Source organism: Theobroma cacao, chromosome 4, assembly GCF_053813885.1.
Source record: "Theobroma cacao isolate CCN51 chromosome 4, ASM5381388v1, whole genome shotgun sequence".
Taxonomy (NCBI): domain Eukaryota; kingdom Viridiplantae; phylum Streptophyta; class Magnoliopsida; order Malvales; family Malvaceae; genus Theobroma; species Theobroma cacao.
In genome coordinates this window covers 25,985,249-26,010,144 of record NC_142642.1, presented here as the reverse complement: position 1 = coordinate 26,010,144, position 24,896 = coordinate 25,985,249, and the positions used below count along the sequence as shown (strand labels likewise).

Below are 24,896 nucleotides of genomic sequence, written 5' to 3'. Positions count from 1 at the left end.
ACAACCTTGGTACTTGGATAGTGGCTGTTCACGGCACATGATAGGAAATGAAGAGTTGTTTGCTCAATTGAAAAATAGAAAGGGAGGAACCGTATCCTTTGGAAATGATTCAAAAAGCAAAATCTATGGTATAGGTACGATTGGTAAGTGTCCTCAAACTCAAATTAGTCATGTGTTGCTAGTTAAAGGTTTAAAGCATAATCTTCTAAGTATTAGTCAATTATGTGATAAAGGATTTAAAGTATGCTTTGATTCAACTAAATGTGAAGTGATTGATATGAGTACAAATAAAATCTCATTTGTAGGAAAAATGTTGAAGAATATGTATGTAATTTTTCTTGAAGACCTTGATGTGAATAGTAAAGTTTGTTTTGTTGTAAATGCTGAAAATGATAGCTGGTTATGGCATAGGAGATTAGGACATGTGAGCATGCATACAATGTCTAAATTAATAAAGAAAAATCTTGTTGTTGGACTGTCGACATTGAAATTTGAAAAAGATAGGATATGTGATGCTTGCCAACTAGGAAAACAAGTTAGAACATCCTTTAAAACTAAGAAAATAGTGTCAACATCAAGACCTCTTGAATTGTTACACATTGATCTATTTGGTCCAATAAGCACAACTAACTTAGGAGGTAAATCTTATGGCTTTGTAATAGTTGATGACTATTCCAGATATACTTGGGTATACTTTCTTGCTCATAAGAATGATGCTCTACAAGCATTCTTAAGTTATTGTAAGAAAGTAGAAAATGAAAAAGGACTAGCAATAGTCAGCATAAGGAGTGACCATGGAGGAGAATTTGAGAATAATGAGTTTGAAAAACTTTGCAATGAAAAGGGGTTGGATCACAATTTTTCTACACCTAGAACACCGTACCAAAATGGAGTTGTAGAGAGGGAAAACAGAACATTAAAAGAAATGGCTAGGACCATGTTATGTGAGAACAACTTACCTAAATATCTTTGGGCTGAGGTAGTAAATACAACAGCCTATATTCTTAATAGAGTCTCAATAAGACCCTTGATTTCAAAGACTCCATATGAACTTTACAAAGGTAGGAAACCAAATATTTCTCACCTTAGGAGTTTTGGCTATAAATGCTTTGTATTGAACAATGGAAAACAACCCCTGGGGAAGTTTGATGCAAAGAGTGATGAAGCAATATTTTTAGGATATACATTAAACTCAAAGGCCTATAGAGTTTTTAACAAAAGGACTTTAACCGTTTAAGAGTCAGTCCATGTAGTTTTTGGTGAGTCAAACACTTTACAAAAAGAAGTTCATGATGATGATGATGACATAGAAATTCTAGAAAAACAAATGGAGGAAATGAGCTTAGAGAACAATAAAAATAATGAGGAAAGCTCATCTAGAAGAGAAAATGAAACTCCAATTCTAGAAAATCTGCAAAGAGTAGAAAATCAACATGATGATCTACTAAGGAGTTGGAGATTTGTAAGAGATCACCCACAAGACCAAATAATAGGTGACATTTCACAAAGAGTTAGAACTAAGAAAGTAACTAGAGAAACTTGTAAGTTTTCAGCCTTTATATCTCAAATTGAACCTAAAAACTTTGAAAAAGCTGAAAAAGAGGAAAGTTGGTCAATGGCCATGTAAGAAGAACTTGATTAATTCACTAGGAATCAAGTATGGTCATTGGTGCCTAAACCTTCAAATCATCCTATTGTTGGTACTAAATGGGTATTTAGAAATAAAGTAGATGAGCAAGAAAATGTAGTTAGGAACAAAGCTAGGCTGGTAGCAAAGGATACAACCAAGAAGAAAGAATAGATTATGATGAAACATTTACTCTCGTAGTTAGGATTGAAGCCATAAGGTTGCTGCTAGCTTTTGCATGCTTCATGAATTTTAAGTTGTACCAAATGGATGTAAAAAGTGCATTCTTAAATGGACTAATTCAAGAAGAAGTTTGTGTAGAACAACCACCTAGTTTTGAAGATTTTGAAAAGTCTAATCATGTTTTTAAGCTTCACAAAGCATTGTATGGATTGAAACAAGTTCCTAGAGCTTGGTATGAGAGGCTTTCAAAATTTTTAGTTGAAAATGGATATGATAGAGGCAGCATTGATACTACATTGTTCATTAAGAGATATCTAAATGATTTAATTGTTGTACAAATATATGTTGATGATATTATATTCGGTGCAACTAATGAAGCTTTATGCAAGAATTTTGCAAACGAAATGCAGGGTGAATTTGAGATGAGCATGATGGGAGATTTGAAGTACTTCCTTGGTCTTCAAATTAAGCAAAGTGAGGAAGGAATCTTCATCAATCAAGAAAGATATACTCATGATATGCTCAAGAAATTTGAAGTGCTGAAACTGAAATCAATTTTCATACTAATAAGTCCATCCACCAAACTCGATTTAGATGAACAAGGTAAATATGTAGATCAAAAGCTCTATAGAGGTATGATCGGCTCTTTTCTTTAAGTAACAGTAAGTAAACGAGATATTAAATTTTGTGTGTGCTTATGTGCTAGATTTCAGTCACAGCCTAAGGAATCACACTTAACTGCTGTTAAGAGAATTTTTAGATACCTCATAGACACTCAAGAACTAGGAATATGGTACTCTAGAAACTCAACTTTTAACTTAGTTGGATATTCAGATGCTGACTTTGCTGGCAGTAGAAATGATAGGAAAAACACTAGTGGAACATGCCAATTTTTAAAAAGGATGCTTGTGTCTTAGTCCAGCAAGAAGCAAAACTTAGTAGCACTATCAACAGCAGAGGCTAAATATGTTTCATTAGGTAGTTGTTGTGCACAAATCCTTTAGATCAAGTAACAATTAAAAGACTATGGAATAATTATGCAAAGTGTACCAATATACTGTGATAACATAAGTGTAATAAATATATAAAAAAATCCTGTGCTGCATTTTAGGACAAAGCATATTGAAGTTAGACACCATTTTATTAGAGACCGTGTAGTGAAAAATGATATTAAAATAGATTTTGTGAATACTCTACATCAATTAACAGACATTTTTACCAAACCATTGAGTAAAGATAGATTTTATGAGATTAAAAGAAATTTGGGGTTGGTTAATGTGAAGGAATTATAAGAAAATCTTTGGCTCTCACAGTGAAAACAGAATGCATTCAGTCGACTAAGGAATTTTTAGTCAACTGAGAGTGGTATGATATTCTTAAATAATGAAACTCAGTGAGTTTAAATAAATAGGAGTAAAATGTGGTAAAAATTTAATTTACCGAGTGTAAAGAAAAATAGAGCAGAGCTACCAAAGGTAAATAATCAAAATTTTAAAGGGAGATTTGAAAGTATGAAGAAATAAAAGTAGGGCAGTTTTTTTTTAAAAGATGAGAAATTTTCTGAGTAATAACTGCTGCCAACCTCTTTTTCCCTCTCCTCTTCAACCCGTTGCTCTAAAAACAAAAACCTAAAACTTCTCAATTGCCTCTAAAATCGACTCAAACCTTCATAAATTTCCAAAACTAAAATGGCCAGAACTTCTCAAAGTAAATAAGTATCAAAGAAGAAGAAAGGAAAAAGGCCAATGAAAGAAAAAACTAGAACAGAAAGTCAAAAGAAGAAACAGAAAATTGTACCTACCTTAGTGAAGGAAATAGCCAAGAAGCTGAGGGAAAACAAGCAATAAATGCACAAGAAGAAAGATACAGAACCCTCACTCCAAAAAGGTATCGGTTCCTCTTCTTCTTCAAAATTTAGAAATAAGCTGCATGAGTATCGATTCAAGAATATAGAAAATGCACCAATCTCTTGAGAAAAGTTCATTGACTGGAAGAGTTTTAAGGAAAATGTAGAAATCTAGACCAATCTATCTGAGTACTTTGATGAACTTAAACTTAAAGGTTACAGCACCTTTAAGAATAGGTCATACAGTCCAAGTCTGGTTAAGAAATTTTACTCTGGCATTGCTATGAAAGAAAAGGAACTAGCAGAATCTGATGACTATGTAGAAGATGGGCTGAATGTCTATTTGAATGGATAAGAGTTTATTATAACTGCTGAAGACTTAGGGAATCTGCTGAAAATAAAGGGTGAAATAGGTGAATTTGAACTTCCAGAAAAATATGATCCATCCTCACTGTGGGAAATCATCATTGGAAGAAAAGAAAAATACTCCTTTAAAAGTAATTCAGGCATGATAATCAATCCACAAATTAGGATACTGTATTATTTTATTGCTGCAAATATTCAAGGGAGGAGTGGAAGTTTTAGCTACATTAGCCTACAGGATCTTTGGCTGATGGAGCATGCTTTTAATGGAGTGTCTTTAAATATGGGGAGATTCATGATTGAGAAAATGGGAAGTGCCTGCAGACTTGATAAGGTCAATCTGCCATATGGGAATGTGATTACATCCCTAGTGCAGAAGAAAGGAATATGGGCTAAAAGGTATGATATGGACTTGGTGAAAATAAGAGACCAAGCCATTTATTATGGCAGCTTAATTAAGATGAGGTATGTGCTTGATCGAGAAAAGTTTATCAAAACCTCCAAAACTGGCCCAAGAAAAAATCATAGTTTACCTGCTCAGCCTAAAGAAGCTTCTTTTAGATTTTCGAATGAGATGATTTTTAATTTGCTTATGAGGATCGATGGTAAGCTGACTGACCAAGGAGTGAAGCTATAGAAAATGGAAGATAAAATCACTGAGTTGGAAAACAAGTTGAAGGAGAAGGAAAAAATGGCATTTGAACCTGTGGCTACAGACAGTTTAGCTACATCCAGCACTGCACCTGCACAGTAAGGTGCTAAAGGTTTAGCAGAACCAGCAGAAAAGTCTACAAGTTCTGGTACTCAAGTTGAAGGCTCTACCTGCAAGTCTACCAATCCTGTTCTGCAAATTGAGGACTCCCCACAAGGAGTTGATCAACCAGCTAAATCCCACTCCCTTGAAACTCAAAGCAAAAATGACTCAAAACAAGAGACTAAGGTAGTTTGTGCAAAAAATGAGGAACAACAAGCATCTTCTCCAAATTCAAAGAAAGTTTCAATTATGGACCTTTTTTGCCAGATTGTTAGAGAGGAACAAGCTGAAAAAGACACTGTCAAGACAACAACTTAGAAGGATGGTGCAAATGTAAGAAAAAGAAAGAAATCTGCTTCAACTCCCGAACCAAAGACCAAAACAGGGAAAACAGAAGCCACCACAACACCACTAGCTGAGGCAAAACAACCAACCAAAGGAAGGAAGACTATCGCAACCAAGACAACTTTTCTCAAAAGAAGAAAGTCTTCTAGATTGGTAGAAAAGTCCAAACCAGCGTCAACCTCTTTTCCTCACAATCCAGTTCACATTTCAGACAAGTCCACTCTAGAACCCTCTTTTAGAAAGTCATCTCCTCTCCGAGAACCCTCTCCACTCCCTTTTAATCCCTTCCATGGGACTGAATCCTCACCCTTTGCCTCATCCGATGAGTAGAATTCCCCTCTTTTGATGCTGACAAAAAAGGGGAGAAGTATGGTGCCAGGAACTATGGAATGAATAAATAAATAAAAATGTGTTAGGGTAGAGGAACCAAGAAGGAACTTAAGTAAGGAAAGAGAAAGAAAACAGAATCAGGAGTGCATGAACTAAGAAAAATAGGAAATAGGAAGCAAAACTAGCTCAGGGGTAGTTTCGAAATACTTTTTTTATTAACTGTTATTTGTGCTTTAATGGCACTTAAACACTCAGTTTTAATCTTGTTATTTATGTGGATGTATGTGAAACATGAATGCTGACATGTTTATGTTGCTTAACTACTAAAAATTGAAATCTGCTGATATCTTGCTATTTGAGCATTTTAACTACCATGAACAAAATTTACTGCTACTATGCTGATATGGATTCACATGCTGATAGATGATTTTTGTAATACAATTGTGGATAATTTATGGTTGTAAATAGATGTAGATGGTGTGTATTGTATACAAGTTGAAACATAAATAATGTGGACAAAATCTGAAAACAACAAACTGTTAACAGCTGCTGGAATATTAATGAAAATCTGTCAAAACTTACAGCTAAAAATTTCTTATTGCAAATCACTCTACATTGATGAACATGTATATACACATATATAGAATCTAAATGCATATTGTCATTCCCTCCACGTAACATGAACAAAACTTGCTGGAATAAAGTAAGCAAAATATGCACACACTAAGGGGGAACTTATACTTAGGGGGAGCAATCCCCATTTTCAGCAAAAATTAAAATGAGCTAAAAAGACACCATGTATTTAATCAAGGGATGTTTTGTCATCATCAAAAAGGGGGAGATTGTTGGCTCCATTAGTTTTTGATAATAATAAAATATTCCCATTCATTTGTGTCTAACATTTATATTTGAGTGTGCAATAAATTAATATGAGAAATTAATCTAAAGAATGTTTTTGAAAGAAAAAAAGGGATAAAATTATTAAAATGAAACTGAACAACAAGGAGGAAGCTTATTAGTGAAACAATAAAGAACATTGGATGACAAATTTCAAATTGGAGAAATGGCGGGCTGAAGAGTTTGAGAAACAGAACCAACTTAGTTGACCAAGACAGTCGACTAAGTGCTCTCTGCCAGAATCTGCAAACTAGAAACAAAACCAACTTAGTCAACCAGGGTAGTTGACTAAGAGCTCTCTGTCTGCAATTTGAACCAGAGCACTACAAGACAAATTAATGGTTAGAACTCATCCTCAACTATTTCCAACAGATATAAACTGCTAAACTACCATCAAAGTTGTATCTCCAAGTATAAAAAGGTTTTCTAACAATTAGAAACTAGTTTTTTGAGAAGTTTTTTGAAGCTTTGAATGAGATTTGAGCTATAGAAAGTTGAAAAACCAGAAAAGCTTCACTGCAATTGTCTACACCTCAACGCCTACTCTTTGCATTTGTGATTGGCTCTCAATCCTATACCAATCAAATCATCCAGTGATCATAGGTACTTTCTTTTACCATTTCTTCTTGTATACTTAGAGTGAGAGAGTAACTCTAAGGGGTTATTCAAGCTTGGGAAAGCTTGAATGTTATAGGTTGTGGTTGAGCCTTGGAAAACCACTTTGGGTTTTAGTTTAACTCAAGAAAAACTAGTGTAAAGGTTGTGGCTGAGCCTGCGAAAAGCCATTGTAAAAGCTTGGTAGAAGCTTGTGAATTTCACCAGATTCTTAGTGAATTGCTGGAAAAATCCTTGGTTAGATAATCAAGGTAGTGGATGTAGGTCTTGGACCGAACCACTATAAATTGCTTTCCATTGTCTACTATGTTTTTACTTTCTTTATTTTGAAAATTAGTTCCTCATCCAATCAAGAGCCAAATTGTGCTATTCACCCCCCCTCTAACACATATTAACGGGACCAACAACAGTTATAGCGGTTTGTGTTCAATAATTTCATATGTGATTATCAAATAACATATCTGTGTTTACAGTTGGACGATGCGGCGATAGCTCATCAACCACCAATCAGTCCTGCTCAATCGCAAAGTGGTAATGAGTCGCCGATAAGGATATTAAAGTTTTAACAGGTAATGTTTAACAATTCCATATATGATTATTGAATAACACAATAATATATGTTATTACAGTTGACCCAGTTGACAAGAGTCAATGATGGAGTAGTCACAAGCGTTAGTTGTGACGGATCATGCACCGATATGAAAAAAACATGTCAGAGTTGAAGGCTTCAATTCAGTTGTTGACTCTGGCGATGCAAACATTTGAGGATCATGTTGTTGCTCGGATTCTAGACGACCTGAAATCACATGTACGTTATTCTATCTTCGCTTATATATTGGTTGTTTACGTTTAGTAGGTGTAATTTTATTTTTTGTTCTCGATTTATGATTTGTGGTATTATATGAGCTAACGGATTTTCCCATTTGTCTCATTATGTAGGGCGATCCTTCATCTAATGGTGCTGGTGAGGACCACGATGATGCTAATTATGGGCATGATGACGAACCCGGTGTGCACATTCACGATGACGTTGCTGATGTTGAGGGAAACCTTGTTCTTGAGGCCGATCCGGTTATCTATGCATCTGCGGGAGGGGAGGGGGACCTTTATTCAATCGCGGTGAAAGGAGAGGATCTTCCTCAGGTCGATGCATTAGTGGAGCCAGCAGTAGGAGGAGACCATCTTCCTCAGAGCAGTCCTAAAGCTAGTGGCTTATGGTTGTCATCACTAGAGTCATCTGATGTCCATCATCGTGCAGCAAAAATTTCAAACCCAACTGAGCGGGCCCTAGTGAAAATGGAAAGCAAATACAAGGCATGCCCATACGTCGACCCCTTAGTGAGCTGTCGAGATGTAAAGAGCACAACAGTTGAAGCGAACGAAGCTTTCAAGAAAGACGAGTGCGCAAGGTAAGCTCATAAATGGCATTGCAAATATTGTTTTTTAATGAAACATTAATCCACCAAGGCTTTTCAAACTCATTCTGTTACGTATGTAGGCGTAACGTTGGGATCTTAAGGGATTAAGGAGCTGACTGTTTCATAACATTAGAGGATCCCGAAGAAGAAATGACTAGTGAACATATAGACGCATGCCTCAACGTACTTTGTAAGCTGATGACAGGGCCGAAGTCGAAGCTGTACACTACCCATGCATTTGTGGTTAACATGATATTCTTCGTAAGTTTATTTGAAAATTTCTCAATTCTGAAAATACTAAGTTTTTGATTGCATTAAGTGTAAGCAAATATATACATGCTTCTCAAGACACCATCCATATGCTACATACCTCATTTCCAACTGAAGATGCCAGGTCAACTATGGTAATTCTCGATGAGTTGAAGGCGTATGTGGAGGGTGAGAAGCCGACAACGGGAAAAAATGGAAAGATGTTGATTTCATTGTCGCACCTTGTAATGATGGTGGGCACTGGGTGGTAGTGAAGATCAACTTGGTGAGGTGAACGATCAAGGTAGTGGACTCCGCAAGAACTTCGGATGCTAAGGATAATGAAATGCGAGCGGCTCAAATGACACCCCCTATGACATTTATGCCAATCATCTGCCACCAAGCCAGTTATTTCAACAAAACACGCTGAAAGACACGAGATTTGACGCCGATGCCATTGGACATTCATTTGCCAAAAGCTAAAGTGCATTAGCAGGATGATAATGTCAGCTACGGTATGTTCATGATAGGGTACATTGATGATATCTTGCAATCAGAATCGATCAGAGTTAAGCAGAATATGATTGCAAATATGCTTCACCAATATGCTCAAGAAAGTTTTTCCAACAGTTGTGAGAGCGAACCCTGAACATATTGGCCCATGTCTGTACATTTTTTATATATACAATTAATTTTATTAATTTTAATATTTGTTCATTTTATACATTACTTTTTCTGTCTCAATTCAAACACAGTGCCTTTAAATTTTAATACTGCAACCACGTGGCATGTCACACAATTCGGGCATGGCGTGTGACCCCTGAAAACTGGAACAAGTCAGCGTGTCACTCCAAGTATCCAGTTCCATTTAGCGTGTCACTACAATTAGGGCATGCCGAGTCACCCCACAATACAGCAAGAAGTCAGAGGGTCATCATAGAAATCTACATGCACTCAACATGTCATGCCAAGTATCTGGTTCCACTCAGCGTGTCACCACAAGATGGGGCGTGCCGTGTCACCCCAGAATACAGCAAGAAGTCAGTGTGTCATCATAGAAATGTGCATGCACTCAGCATGTCACACCAAATATCTAGTTCCAGTCAGCGTGTCACCACAAGATGGGGCGTGCCGTGTCACCCCACAATACTGCAAGAAGTCGACGTGTCACCACAGAAATCTGCATGCCTTCAACATGTCACACCAACAATCTAGTTCCACTCAGCGTGTTACCACAAGATGGGGCGTGCCATGTCACCCAACAATACTGCAAGAAGTCAGTGTGTCACCATAAAAATCTGCATGCACTCAGCGTGTCAGCTTAGTATAATATATTTTTCAAAAATTTTCTTCCTTATATTTCAATTTTATTATTAAAATGTTTTAATTTAATAAAAATTAATTATTATGATTCATAAATCAAATTTGATTGGATGATTCATAAATTTTTTAAATTTGTTTGGTCATGTCATGTGTTTTAATCTTAAATTTCATATCATATGTTTTTAATTAATCCGAAAGTTTCTCTTTCTAGACTTGCATCCTTTGAAGTAAACTCCTTGGTATAATATTATTATTATTATTTTGTTAATTGATTGGCTTAAAGTTTTATATGGAGGTAACAGTATAGGGACTTTGCAAGTTTATTAAGTGTTCAAACTATGGACAAAATAAAATGAATAATCAAATAATATATCTACAAAATTAATAAAAAAAAATAAAGACTCATCTACAATAGGAAACTAACAAACACAAAATCCAAATTTGAATGAATGTAAGATATTGCAAGAGCAAATTGTGACAAAAGTATTGCACATGGGTTACACATTTAGTTAGGCCAACAAGTTGTTTTCGTCCACAAGACATCCTACGTTTTCAGACATTGTCCTTTGTATTGGACAATTGTTGCGTGTATGATCGGTTTGTCTGCAACTTGAACATGCTTTCGATCGGCGCACTCGTGGAGGCGCCAATTGACTTAAAGATGGTGCCAAATTTGTGGATGGCATTACAAATGGTGATGGGTAATTTTGTCTGTTATGGCCGTACCTCTTGCATTGCGAACATCTCCGTGCTCGACTACCTTCACCAACAGATGAAATCCTTCTTCTCCTAGGTCTTCCCGCTTAGCTTCGCCAAGGTGGTGGCAAGACAATAATTTGTTTCACATGAGGGGGAATGTCCCACTCACTAGGATGGCCCACCGGGCGAATGGACCCTGCATAACCCTCCACCGAAAACGGTTGTTTATAGTAATCAGTGCAAAATTCAATGACTTCATGTTTGCATTTACTGAAAATTACAATGAACTCAATCTTCAAGCACAATGTAAATACTATGTCAATTAGGGTTCAAATAAGAAATAAAGATATTTTGACCTTATTGTTGCAATGGCATGGCTACATAGCAGTAAATCTGTTTGGAACTCACAACATGAACACGTCTTCGTGGACAGGTTTACAAGTCTGTTCATCTTATCGTTTTTAACTTCGAACTCCACTCTATTGATAGGTTTAACAACAAAGCGATGTGCATCATTGAACCGTTTGCTCAACTGCCTGGCAACTCAAGGGTTGAGGGGCGTGGTCACCTTGATGGCCTCTTCGTACTGGTCATGGAACCAACGCTGGAACATGTCTCTGATGACTTGATCAAAACAGTGATTGGCATTTGTCTTGCATGCTTCAAGCATGAGTTAACACATTCCGCAATGTTGGATGTCATCATTTGGTATCTACTTGCCGGTGAACAGACACATGCTTATCTCTCAGGGCCTATTCTCATAAGGTTAGCGTGGCCTCCCACGTGAATCTGCTTGAGCTGGTTCATATGTCTGTTGAAATCGGAAACCTTATAGCAATCTTGAACAAGGGTGAAAATCATAGAAACATCGTCACTCCTGAACTTGTTTTTAAAGTTTTTCTTCAAGTGGTACCCGCATAAACCGTGGTGTGCTTCTGGGTATGCATTTTGGATTGTTTTCTTAATGCCAAGATGTTGATAAAAAATGAACATAGTGTTTTCAGGATAACCAACAACATCACGCAGCTTGCTAAGAAACAACGTCCACGAGTTTTCGTCCTCAACATGGCCATTGAAAAACACAACTAGATATACGCACTCATTCGCATCTTTGCATACAGCGACAAACAGAACACCCTTAAACTTGCCTTTCAGATGTGTCGCATCAATTGCAACCGTAAGACGCATTACATCCCTAAACCCTAAAATAGAAGCCTCGTATGCCCAAAAACAATATTTGAATCTTTCTACCTCATCAGTAGCCACTGCAGTGATTGTGCCGAGAACAAGCTTTTTCGCATACTCCTTCGCTTGCCAAGCCTTACCATACAAGCATTCCAATCCCCACTGAACCCTCATCTCACCAATTATGTCCTTAGGTCTCAATGCTACTCCATTAGCCTAAAGCTTGTGTGACATAAGTTCACCAATTATCTTCACACTCACGATTACAAATCGCCCTTACAAACCATCGACAGTACACGTGTGTACTTTGTGGAACGTCCGAACTTGCCAATATTCTCCTTCTTCAGGTAACTTCGTTGCACGCACACTAAACTTGCATGCCTTGTCCTTGCAACCAACCTCATAACGAGCTTTACATGACCTTTTTACTCTTAGCCCAAACTGCACTTTTAAAGCCAACATGTTCAAAGCTCGTTTCAACTTGGCCTTCGAGGAAAATATTCTTCCTTTATATAAGCGATCATCGGCACATGTCGACTCCTCAGTTTTAATTGTTTAAAAGGAGAACCTTTTTGCACTTGGAATTACCCAAGTACGAGATATCACTGCATTTTCCCTTTCCTAATAACTGTCATGGAGCAATGTACTAGGGGAATGAATCTCGTTCTCATCAACGATGGGGTTATTGTATATGGGGTCATCACACTGAACATTTCCTACATCAACACCTCCAACAGGTTCTGTTTCACATTCAACATTATTGCAAATTGGAATATCACTGTCATAAAGCCAGTCCTCATATGAACTCTCATCATGCCATTCATCAGGCCCATCATCCGAATTGTCATTAAATCTATCTTCACCGGTAAGGAACAAATTCTCATTTCCCTCATCACATGCAGTATTATCCTCGAGCGTCGCAGTGTCACCTTCCAACGTCACAATGTTGTACTCAAGTGTCACATTCTCATTTGAATGCCATTACATCCTGTACAATTTCACCCGATCGTCGCATTTGTTGGACATAAGTAATTAATTGGTTCAATGCACATCTTGATAGGAATTGTGCAGCCAATTGTTCTATGAATGTCGTGTGTCTACCGGGCTACACAAACTCTTGTGCATACGTTAATTGCCATTGTTGTGGGTTACGGACCGAACGTTGTGGTATATGTGAAGCATTTTATATCTGATTTTGATAGAGCTGATTACCATGTTGTTCAGCTTCTTCATGTGATATAACATTTGTTTAGCGTCCTTTAATGCTAACATACACAGCTGAAACATTTCTCTGTTCTAGCAGAATTAATGCAACATCCTCATCGTCCTTGATAATTGGCCCTGATAGCTCTCCAGGTGTACTGATCAATGCATGTAACTCAATCTTGTCAATTTCTGAATTTACCCCAACAACATCTTCAACCAGCTTCATCAATCCCACAAACGACAAATCACTCATAACCCCCCGCATTCGTGACTCACCACCCTTGTAAATGCCATCCACCACTGACCACCATGTTTGATCACAAGTCGAACAATTGGAACCCCACTGAAATTTTGAAAACAACAATAATTTGTCAATCATTTAACACATTACATGACATGCCGTGTTCTAGAATTTGTCAGTCATGTTGTAACACGCCATGCATATAACGTAGAATGTGGTAACACGCCATGCATATAGCGTAGAATGTGGTAACACGCCATGCATATAACGTAAAATGTGGTAACACACCATGCATATAACGTAAAATGTTGTAACATGCCAACGCTGACACGTCAATGACTATAATTACTATGTCCTTACACGAACTAGCTTAAAATACCCATGGCGTGTGACACGTCAATCAGTGTAATCATTGACTCCTTACATGAACTGCCCTAAAATAACCAATGTCGTGACATGCTAAAATAACGCTAGCACTTGTTGTAGATGCATGGTGTGTAACAACTCTGGGCAATGTTTCTAATCCATATTCTAATTTACACCAAATGTTTCAGAAATTTAAGTGTTGCAGCAATAAACCCAAACCCAATAACATACCTTGATGTCATCTCTGCTATAGAGTCTATTAATCTACGAGAATATGGCCAAATGCCGAGAGATAGACCACAGCCCGATGACGATGGTGCTCAACAGAGAGTTGATGGAGCTCATACAGTTCAGAAAGCTAAGAGAGCTTATGACAATGGTGCTCAATAGAGAGTTGGCAGAGTTGAGACAGTTCAGAGAGTTGAGATAGAAATATGACCGAGCTCAAATAGTTGAGCATTTATTTTTTTCTATTTTCTCTCTGACGGGAAGGAGATATCGAGACCTTATTTTGAAACGATGTTTTTAAGGGCATTTTGGTCTACTCATACTTCTTTTTGGCTAGAAACAAATAACTTTATATGGGTGGTTATTTTTGAAATCACCTTATCACGAGGTCCATTTTTCACAATTTTCTCAATAATAAAACGGCGTAGACAGCAAGCTAAACGACATAAATTTTAAAAGAACATGAGAAAGTCACGGAGCTCTTCTTCTTCTTCACTGTTTTGAATTTTACCGTGAACCTCCATTGTTTAATCAGTGCTATTTCTCACCAGGAACAAAACCCAACACTTCAACACACCCCTTGGGTTTTGTTTTGCAAACTCCTAATTCTTCTCTCATCCACAGGAGCTTATCTTTGCTCAGATTCCTAGTGAATATGTCAGCAAGTTGAATGTCTGTTCCACAATGCTTGACCTCAATTTCTTCATTCTTCACAACTTATCTGATTGAATGTTTCACTTTAATATGCTTAGTTCTTCCATGATTGACTGGATTTTTGGCAATTGATATTACAGACTGATTATCAATGAACAATGTTATCCCTTTTTCCTGCTTAAATCCCAAATCAAAGAATTTTTCTAAGCCAAATAGCTTGATTTGCTGCTGCTGCTGCAGATATATATTTAGCCTCTGCAGAGGATTGAGCAACTGCCTCCTGCTTCTTGGAGATCCATGAAAAACCCCACTTCTAAACAAAAAATAGTAGCCTTCAGTACTCTTTGAGTCATCAATGCTCCCTGCCCAATCACTATCACAATAACCAACAAGTTCATTACTATTTGCCTTGTCAAACTTCAATCCATGATTCACTGTACCCCTGGCATATCTGAGTACTCATTTGGCTGCTATATGGAGAATCTGAGATGGCTTCTGCATAAAGCGTGACAACAAGCTTACTGAAAACATGTTATCAAATCTTGAGGCTGTTTTTAGAAAGTAAACATTTTATTTAAAATAGGAGTAAACTCTAATTAAGATTACAATTCAATAAAATTTTGGTTGGTATTCTGCAGTTTTGCATAAAAAGTCTATCAACTTTAACTTTATTCCATCTCTCTTTTCTAATCCGATCTCTTTCCAAAAATAATAATAAGAGTAGTAAATATAGTGCCATCTTTTCTAAGATAAAGCTGGAAAGCAAAAAGGAAAGGCAAGACGTGAAACATATGATACAAAGAATTAATCAAAGTGGAGAACAGAGAAATGACTTCCTCAGTCTTCGGTTTCTCAATTTTTTTTTTCCAATCAAAGTCAATACATTACGTATCAAAAATGCTGATTCATAAGCAGTCACTAGCAAAAAGCCAAACCATTAAAAAAGGAAAGGAAAAAAGACAGTCCACACGTCGTGAACTGCTCATACCTAAAACAATTTGACCACCCTACAGTAAGATACTTCATGCATACATTATCAAAACAAAAACATTTAACATCCTCTCCTAGGAATGTAAATATCATACCCTAATACTATCACACCCCACATTAAACAAAATGAGGGTTGTTTTCTTTCACCAGAAATTCAACCCAATAACAGACTCAACATAGTGCTGTCATCCTGTATGCATCCATGAAAATATAACCTGCCCCTTGTATTTCCTTTCTTATGTCAACCTTAAAATGCTAAAGATCATAACATAAAGCTCAACAAACTGATATGAAACAAAGATGTAAAAAGAAACACCAACAGCTCCAGATATCACCAACCAGTCATCACAATTCTTTTAGGCAAATGGTCCTTGAGAATATGTCGTAAGACAAAGAACTGCCCGAATCATGAACAGGATTAGGAACTGCAACAACATTAGAACCTAAAGTATCAACATCGATGTCACGAGCAAGGGGGAACAATATATCCTGGTAGCTATGTTCACCAGCAGGATTGATCTTCTCTTTTCCAGCATCAGCAGTCTCTTGTAACTCCAACGCATATCCTAGCTTTTCCATTACATCATTCATCAGTGGCCTATTGACTCCCGCTTCTTGTATGCAACTTTCTGCAATTTCTACGACACCTTAAAACACTCTGGAGATATCTTTCCCCTTAGTCGTGGATCAATGATTTGATAAAGAGTTCCATCAGCAATGCATTTTTTAACCCAATGAGCTAGATTCACTTGATCAACTGCCAATTTTTTATCCAGAGCCTTTCTTGCGCATAATACTTCAAATAGTACTACACCAAATGAATAAACATCTGATTTTTCAGTTAATGAATGCCCTCGAGCGTACTCTGGATCTAAGTATCCCCATGTGCCCTTTACTCCAGTATTGACCACGTCAATTTTGGACAGCCCAAAATCGAAAACTTTAGCAGTAAATTTTTCATCTAGAAGAATGTTGCTTGTCTTCACGTCACGATGAATTATAGTATATTTCACTTCTGTATGAAGGTAGTCCAATCCAATAGCTGCTCCATGGCATATCTTGAGTCTTTGCTTCCATGTTAGAGGATCATTTTTGGTGTCATATAGGTGATCACGTAGAGTACCATTGATCATGTAATCGTACACCAGGATCATCTCAGAGTTGTCATTGTAGTATCCAATCAATAAGAGACCAAATGGATGTGCCGAAGCTGGGAGAGCATCTCAGTCTCAGTCTTGAACTCCCTTGCACCTTGTCTAGACTCAGGATTCAAGCGCTTGATGGCAACTATTGTTTCACCATTATCCAAGAAACCTTTGTATACATTGCCAAAACCAGCTACCCCAATAATCAAAGCTTCATGGAAGTCACTAGTTGCAGCTTTGATCTCATATAGCGTAAGTGACGGTACAATTCATCAGGCAATGATGAGGATTTTGCCCAAAATGATTTCCTTTTGTAAGGATCCAGCCAGCAGCAAAGCCTTGATCCTTTACAGTAGGCACCATGCCAGTGCATCTTTATGTGTAGCCAAACAATGATACAACATAATAAAACTAGTATAATTAACAAGCCTATCCCACATCCACCAATGGAAAAGAGCAATTTCCTCTTTGTGTTGGACTTTTCTGCTTTCGGACTTGATTCCTCATCGCCAGCGGGTAGGGCCTGTGGCACAGGATTCGGTCCAGCAAGATTGCCACCAGAGTTGTTCAATTTGAAGACTTCAAGTCCATTCAGGATACCATCTGCATAAGCACTAAATAAATTTTTAGGATGTAAAGCTATGAAGAGGGTAACTCACTTTTATCTCCAGTGTTCCCAATCATCACCACATAGTCTTTAAACATTGGTATCCCTTTACCACCGGCAGCTTCTATCACATCAAATGCTGCCTCTGCGGTCTTATTATCTATGTAGATACTAAATCGCCTATCACTCACAGTTTCTACATATGGATCAAATTCACAGAAGTGGAGTCTAACAAGATACCTGAATCCAAAATCAACTGGTAACCTCCATGTTAAATTGTACAACAAGTTCTCTGTTCTGTTGCTTCCCATTGATCCAGCTGTTCTATATACATCAGTTAGTGCAGTGTATTCTGTTATGATAGAATAACCAAGTTTAATACTCGTGTTACTAGCTACAACGCCAGCTGGCACCAGATAAAAGTAGTGATCATACCAGTTTCTGTACATGCCAGTATCGTCCACGGCAGGGATTGATTTGCCCCCAATGTTCAATCGATGAACATTCTCAAGTGCTGTGTAGTTATCAATCTGGAACTGTGCTTCTTGACCTATGAAAGGAAGGCCTTGATCATCTAAACGCGAGTAGTAGAGGTTGGTTGGCATTGAAACAATCTCCATTCCATTGATAAAAGCATAAGACATGCTGATGTCGGGGCGTTGTAAAAATACTTGGGCGTTATGAAAGACACCAATCGTAGTGAGGTTGAAAACCCCACTAAGATGAATCACCAATCTTGGTAAGGTTAAAAACCCTACTAAGGTGAAAAATAGCCAAAATCCCACTTTGGTTAGCTGGGCCAAAGATACTAAAACCTCTTACTTTTTAAAAAGAGTATAAAGAAATAAACACTCTCACTTAAGAAAATATTATTTATTAACTCTCAACTCTGAATGTCTTACAACTAAGCTCAAGGATCCTATTTATAGTATTATAAGCCTAAATCCTAATAAGACTCTACTTCATGTTGTCTAATACAATTAGAATAATTAATAAGAGATTTAAATAAAATAGGTGTTTTATTCCTAAATAAAACATGACTAGCTTAAAGTCCTAATACAAGTAAAAGAAGAATTTTATTATACCTATAATTCCTAAATAATAATAATATAATATTATACTCCTATATCATTCTCTCTAAGTTGGAGAAAAATCGTCTTCAAGATCCATATCTTCATCATGTTCTCCATAGTAAGGTGAGAGATCAACTACATTGAAAGTTGCAAAAACTTCATAATCTCCAAGAAGTTCAATCTTGTAAGCATTCTCATTAATACGTTCTAAGACTCGGAATGGTCCATCAGCTCGAGGAGATAGTTTTGCACAAGACTTAGGAAAACGTTCTTTCCTTAAATGAATCCACACTAAATCTCCCTTTTTAAAACTAACTGGCTTTTTGTGCTTGTTGGCTTGCTTTTGGTATCTGTCAGTCTGACGATTAGTCTTCTCTCGTACTTCTTCATGAAGCTTCTTGATTTACTTAACACGTTCTTCAGCATCAGCACTAAATTCACGAATAGTTGGTAATGTAGGAAGGTTCAAAGGACTAAGAAGGCGTTTTCCATACATTACTTCAAATGAACATCTTCCAGTGGTTTGGCTCACAAAATTATTATAAGAAAATTTGGCTTGTGCTAATACAAGATCCCATTGGCGAATGTGTTTACCTACAAAGCTTCGTAATAAGTTTCCCAAACTTTTGTTGACCACTTCTGTTTGACCATCTGTTTGAGGGTGACTTGCTGAACTAATTGTAAGTGAGTTCCTATTTTCCTCCAGAGAGTTCGCTAGAAATGACTCATGAACTTCATATCTCAATCTGAAGTGATAGTTTTTGGAATTCCATGAAGACGCACAATTTCTTTAGTACAAATTAGCTATGTGAGAAGCATCATCAGTTTTATGGCATGGCACAAAATGAGCCATTTTGGAAAATCTATCGACGACCACCATCACAGAGTCCTTTCGCCTTTGAGTTCTTGGTAAACCCAAAACAAAATCTATACTCACATCTACCCAAGGAGCTTCAGGAATGGGTAATGGTTTATACATACTAGTGTTTTGATTTCCAAGTTTGGCAATATGACAAATACGACACCTTTGAATATGTCAGATGATATCTCGTTCCAACTTGGGCCGATAAAACTTTTTTTTCACAATAGCCAATGTTTTGTCTTTCCCAAAATGTCCAGCTAATCCTCCATTATAAGTTTCCCAAATAATAGATTGGCGTAAAGAACATCGAGGAATGCATAATTGATTACCTTTGAAAAGATACCTTTCTTGTTGATGAAATTATCGATAAGGATATTGGAAACTGGATTTCCATATCTCACCAAATTCAGGATCTTTCTCATACAATTCTTTCACAACTTCAAAGCCAACAACCTTCAATTGTAAGGTAGAGAGGAGAGTAAGGCGACGACTTAAGGCATCAGCTACTTTGTTTTGTGCACTTGACTTGTGCTTGAGGAGAATTGGAAAGGCTTGAAAAAACTCACTCCAAGCTGCATGTTGCCAATTAAGCTTGTGTTGGGAGTTAAGGTGTTTGAGGGCTTCATGGTCAGAATACAAGATAAATTCTTTTGGCAATAAATAATGGCTCCAATGATCAAGGGCTCGAATAATAGCATAAAAATCCTTATCATATGTTGAGTACTTTAATCTTGTATCATTGAGTTTCTCACTAAAAAAGGCAATTGGTCTTCCTTCTTGAGAAAGAACAACACCAATACCAACATTAGAGGCATCACAATCAACTTCAAACACTAAATCAAAGTTCAAAAGTGCAAGCACGGGAGCTTTAGTAATCCTTTCTTTCAATTCCTCGAAGCCATGTTGTGCCCTAGTATTCCATATAAAACTATCTTGTTTGAGGCATTCAGTAAGCGGAGTAGTAATAGAACTGAAGTTTTTAATGAAACGTTGATAAAAAGAGGTCAATCCATGAAAGCTTCAAATATCATGAAGTGACCTCGAAATTGGCCAATTGACAATAGCATCAACTTTGCTTTAGTCCACTTCAATCCTTTGGTTTAAAACAACATATCCCAAGAAGATAACTTTGTTTGTCATAAATTCACACTTCTTTAAGTTAGCAAAAAGCTTTTTCTGTCGAAGTACTTCAAATATTTACCGTAAATGTTCTAGATGCTCTTTTCTGACTTTTACTATACACCAAAACATCATTAAAATAAACCACAACAAACTTTCCAATAAAATGGCAGAATACCTAGTTCATTAGGCGCATAAAGGTGCTAGGTGCATTAAAGAGGCCAAATGGCATAATTGTCCATTCATATTGCCCATCACGAGTTTTAAATGCAGTTTTCCATTCATCTCCAGGTCACATTTGAATTTGGTGATAACCATTACGCAGATCGATCTTGGAAAAGATAATAGCACCATGCAATTGATCCAACAAATCATCAAGTCTAGGAATGGGAAAACAATACTTGATGGTGATTTGTTCATGGCACGACTATCAATGCATAGACCCCATGTTCCATCTTTTTTTGGAACTAATAGAGTAGGAACAGCACAGGGGCTAACGCTTTTTCTTACCAGGCCTTTCTCTAAAAGTTGTTTGACTTGATGTTGTAACTCCTTATGCTCTTGCGAACTCATGGGATAAGTAGGCTTGTTTGGAATTACAGATCCAGGGATAAAATCAATGGCATGCTGAATATCTTGCATTGGTGGCAGTCCATTGGGGTATCTCATTAGGTATAACATCACAAAACTCTTCAATTATGAGTTTGACATCTTTGGATAAAGGTGAAGATACTTCATTCTCCTTATAAACTAATAAGAGGTATAAAAGGCTTGACTCACTATAAGCTTTGTTTAAACTAGACATAGTGATTAGTGTTTTATCTTCTTCTTATTTCTTTGGGTAGTCTTTTGGCTTCAATAGAGTTAACATAATTTTTACTCCGTCCTTAATGAAGGAATAAGTATTCTTGTATCCATCATGGTGAGCTCGACGATCATATTTCCATGGGCGTCCTAACAACAAGTGGCATGCGTCCATGGAATAACATCACACCAGACTTCATCTTCATACTTATTTTCAATTGAGAATTGAACACAACAGTGCTTTGTTACCTTAACTTCGTTTCCTTTTCTCAACCATTGTAACTTGTAAGGATGAAGATGTACTTTAGTTGAAAGTTTCAACTTTTTCACCATATAGTTGGCAACAACATTCTCACAACTTCCACTATCAATAATGACATTACAAACCTTCCCTTGGGATGTGCACCTTGTATGGAATATGTTATGACGAAGGCAAATTTCATCTTCTATCATCATAGTAGTGTTAAGGTTACAACGAACAACAAGAGCTTCTCCATGGTCAATAGAAACTTCTTCTATCTCTTCGTTGTTAAATATTTCTAACTCATCATCTACTTCTTCTAGGCTAGGTTCTTCCATGACTTCTTTTTCAACTAAAGAGATAATTCTTCGATTTGGACAATTAGAAGCAATATGCCCAAATCCTTCGCATTCGAAGCACTTTTTGTTGACATTAAAAGCACATGTAGAAGTAGTCCCTTTACTGTTTAAAGTTTTTGAAGAGTTTACCCTTGGAGGTGGAATGGTTGTTGAACTCTGTCTTCCACGGTTTGAGGTGGAATCTTTCTGTCTAGATGAACTCACTGAGCTTTTTAGTAATTATTGTTTCTCAACCTCGAATGCTAATCTGATGACATCATTTAGGTACCAATATGGTTGTAGTTGAACAATATCTACAATTTCAATATTGAGACCCCCAAGATAACGAGCTACAGTTTGTTCTTCAAGTTCATAGACATTGCACTTCATGTGAAGTTGTTTGAACTCCATTGTATATTCTTCTACCGACATTGTTTTTTGCCTCAAGTTATGAAATTTGATAAAAACTTCTTGTCGATAATGCTCAGAAAGAAACTTACGCTTGAGTTCTCGACGCATCTTATCCCATGTTCTGATCTTGTTGCAGCGTTCTCTTTCTTGTTGCCTTTTGAGATTTTCCCACCAAATAGAAGCGTGCTTCTTCAATTTAATTGCCACAAGTTTCACATGTTTTTCATCGGGAATATCTTTGAGCTCGAAAACTCTTTCTACTATGTAGAGCCAGTCAAGGAAGTCATCAGGATGAAATCTTTCTTCAAACTCAAGAATGTCAACTTTGATTTCCAAATCTTTGGCAGCAGCAGTTCTCAAGCGATGAATAGGTACTTCTTCATCAGATGACGAATTTTGATGAAACGGGTTGGTGTCATTCTCTTCATCACTAGAGCTGCTATTATTGATTTCAGCATCACGTCTTGCGAATTGCTCTTGTAATTCTTGAATTTGATGATGTAGTTCTACAATCTCAATCTCATGATCATCTTTTTAACGATTTTGACATCGTGGCGGCATTTTATTGTATGGTGATGACAATGTGGTGATGTAGAAAAAAAAAAGATGATGATAGAACTATAAAGTAATAAATAAAATTACCCGAACAAGGAGTATCGAAACTTGACAACGAACCTGAACTTATGCAGTGAACAATGATCCTCCCGCTCTGATACCAAACTGACGTCGGGGCATTGTAAAGACACCTGGACATTATGAAAGACACCAATCGTGATGAGGTTGAAAACCCCACTAAGGTGAGAATAGCCAAAATTCCACTTTGGTTGGCTGGGCCAAAGATACTAAAACCTCTTACTCTTTAAAAAAAGCCTAGAGAAATAAGCACTCTTACTTAAGAAAATATTATTTATTAACTCTCAACTTTGAATGTCTTACAACTAAGCTCAAGGGTCCTATTTATAGTATTATAAACCCAAATCCTAATAAAACTCTACTTCATGTTGTCTAATACAATTAGAATAATTAATAAGAGATTTAAATAAAATAGGTGTTTTATTCTTAAATAGAACATGACTAGCTTAAAGTCTTAATACAAGTAAAAGAAGAATTTTATTATACCTATAATTCCTAAATAATAATAATCTAATATTATACTCTTGTATCATATGCTCATAGAGAGAATAAAAGTTACAGTGAGACTTTGATTCTACTACAAATTTACACAGAACTCTTTCAAAAATGATACTTCCCCAAAATAATCAACAATAAGAGAAGCATTGAAGTTATTAAGTAGTGAATAAAACCCTACCTTGACAGAGAAAAAGCTTTTAGACTTGTCAAAGCCTTGGTACTGAGCAGGATAGAAATGAGGTCTAATAAATTTTTGTCCAACAGTAACTGGAAACACGTAAGTGAATTGGGATTTAGATATTCTTGTAGTCAAGTAAGGGACTCTAAGGATGGAGTTGCTTTGGGAAAGGGTAGTGGCAGATACTGATTTGCTAGAAGATTTTTCAATGAGAGCAAACTTTGAGTCCTTGTCCCTTGTCCATTTACGACTACCTGGCACTACTGAATTGCCTGAAGTTGAGGAGCCACAGTTTAGAGCAATATTATCAGGTGAGGTGTAAATTTGTGCACAAATGGCAACATGCTGAAGCAAAAAGAAGAGGGAGAAGGTAGCGATAAGAATTGAAAGGTTTCTCATGGAAGATAAGACGGATTAACAGTACTATTAAGCTAATTTTTCCTCGAAATATTGAAGTAAGGGGACATAAGTCTTAAATTTTAGAGTAAGTGCCTACTTTTGGAAATAAAGCCTAGGATTATGATTCTGTTCGCATAAATCTACATTCTCTAGAACATATGGTAAGGCCTAGACGAGGTTCACCACTCAACCTATCGTGTGGAAAAAGAATATTGATACTTAACGTAAATGAAGTAGTGTGAATCTGCAAAAGATGTTCTATTGATCAATTAACATGATGATAGGGCCGAGCAGCCCTACCCCACCTCTTTTTCTAGAGATTTCACCCCTATTTTCTGACTACAACATTTTTGACCTTTGGCTACAAAAACAATTACAGTCATATGTGAAAAATATACAGCCTTAGGTTAAGGCTGCACTTAGAAAAAGTGTAGTCTTAGCCAATGTATGGAAAAGTATGGCTGCACTTGTTTATGAGATTCAACAGCAAAATTAAAGTGCAACTGTATGCTATATGACTGCAATCTTAAATCATATGGTAGCATATAAAATGTGCAGCTAAAAAGTATAAAATAGAGACACATATAACCTTTTAATATGTGATAGAAAGACATGCTCACAAATCATAAAATCAAATTGTAGAACTAATGCCTTAAAAATCAAATGCTTTAAAAATCATTTTCAAAGGTCTTTACAATGTTTACAATATAGGGTTTCCTCAACTAATTTTAGTCATCTCTCTCTTTCTCTCTTTTTCTCTCTAATTCCTCTCTATATATATTTGTTTGTCCATTCTCCAACCTAACAAAACCAGCTGACATTGCAGTTTACAACCTTCCTTACCTATAAAGATTAAGTTGAAATATAAAATTCATTTGCAAGTAGTTCATATAATAGGTAATATTTTTTCTAAAAATCATAATTATATTAATCCATCACCAATGGATGCCATGGCAAGTCTTTTGTCTTATTAGCCTAAGACTTTAATGGCATAAAAATTGGTGTGGTAACAGAGCTGTACAATTACAATAAAATCTTTATGAAGTGGCTAAGTTCAGTAAAGACAAGA

General features: G+C 36.7%; 1 pseudogene; it reads right to left on the bottom strand.

Annotated features, from left to right (window-relative positions):
* Positions 1-13,083: 13,083 nt before the first annotated feature.
* Positions 13,084-23,957, bottom strand: LOC108661587 (receptor-like protein kinase FERONIA; annotated as a pseudogene).
* Positions 23,958-24,896: the final 939 nt, after the last annotated feature.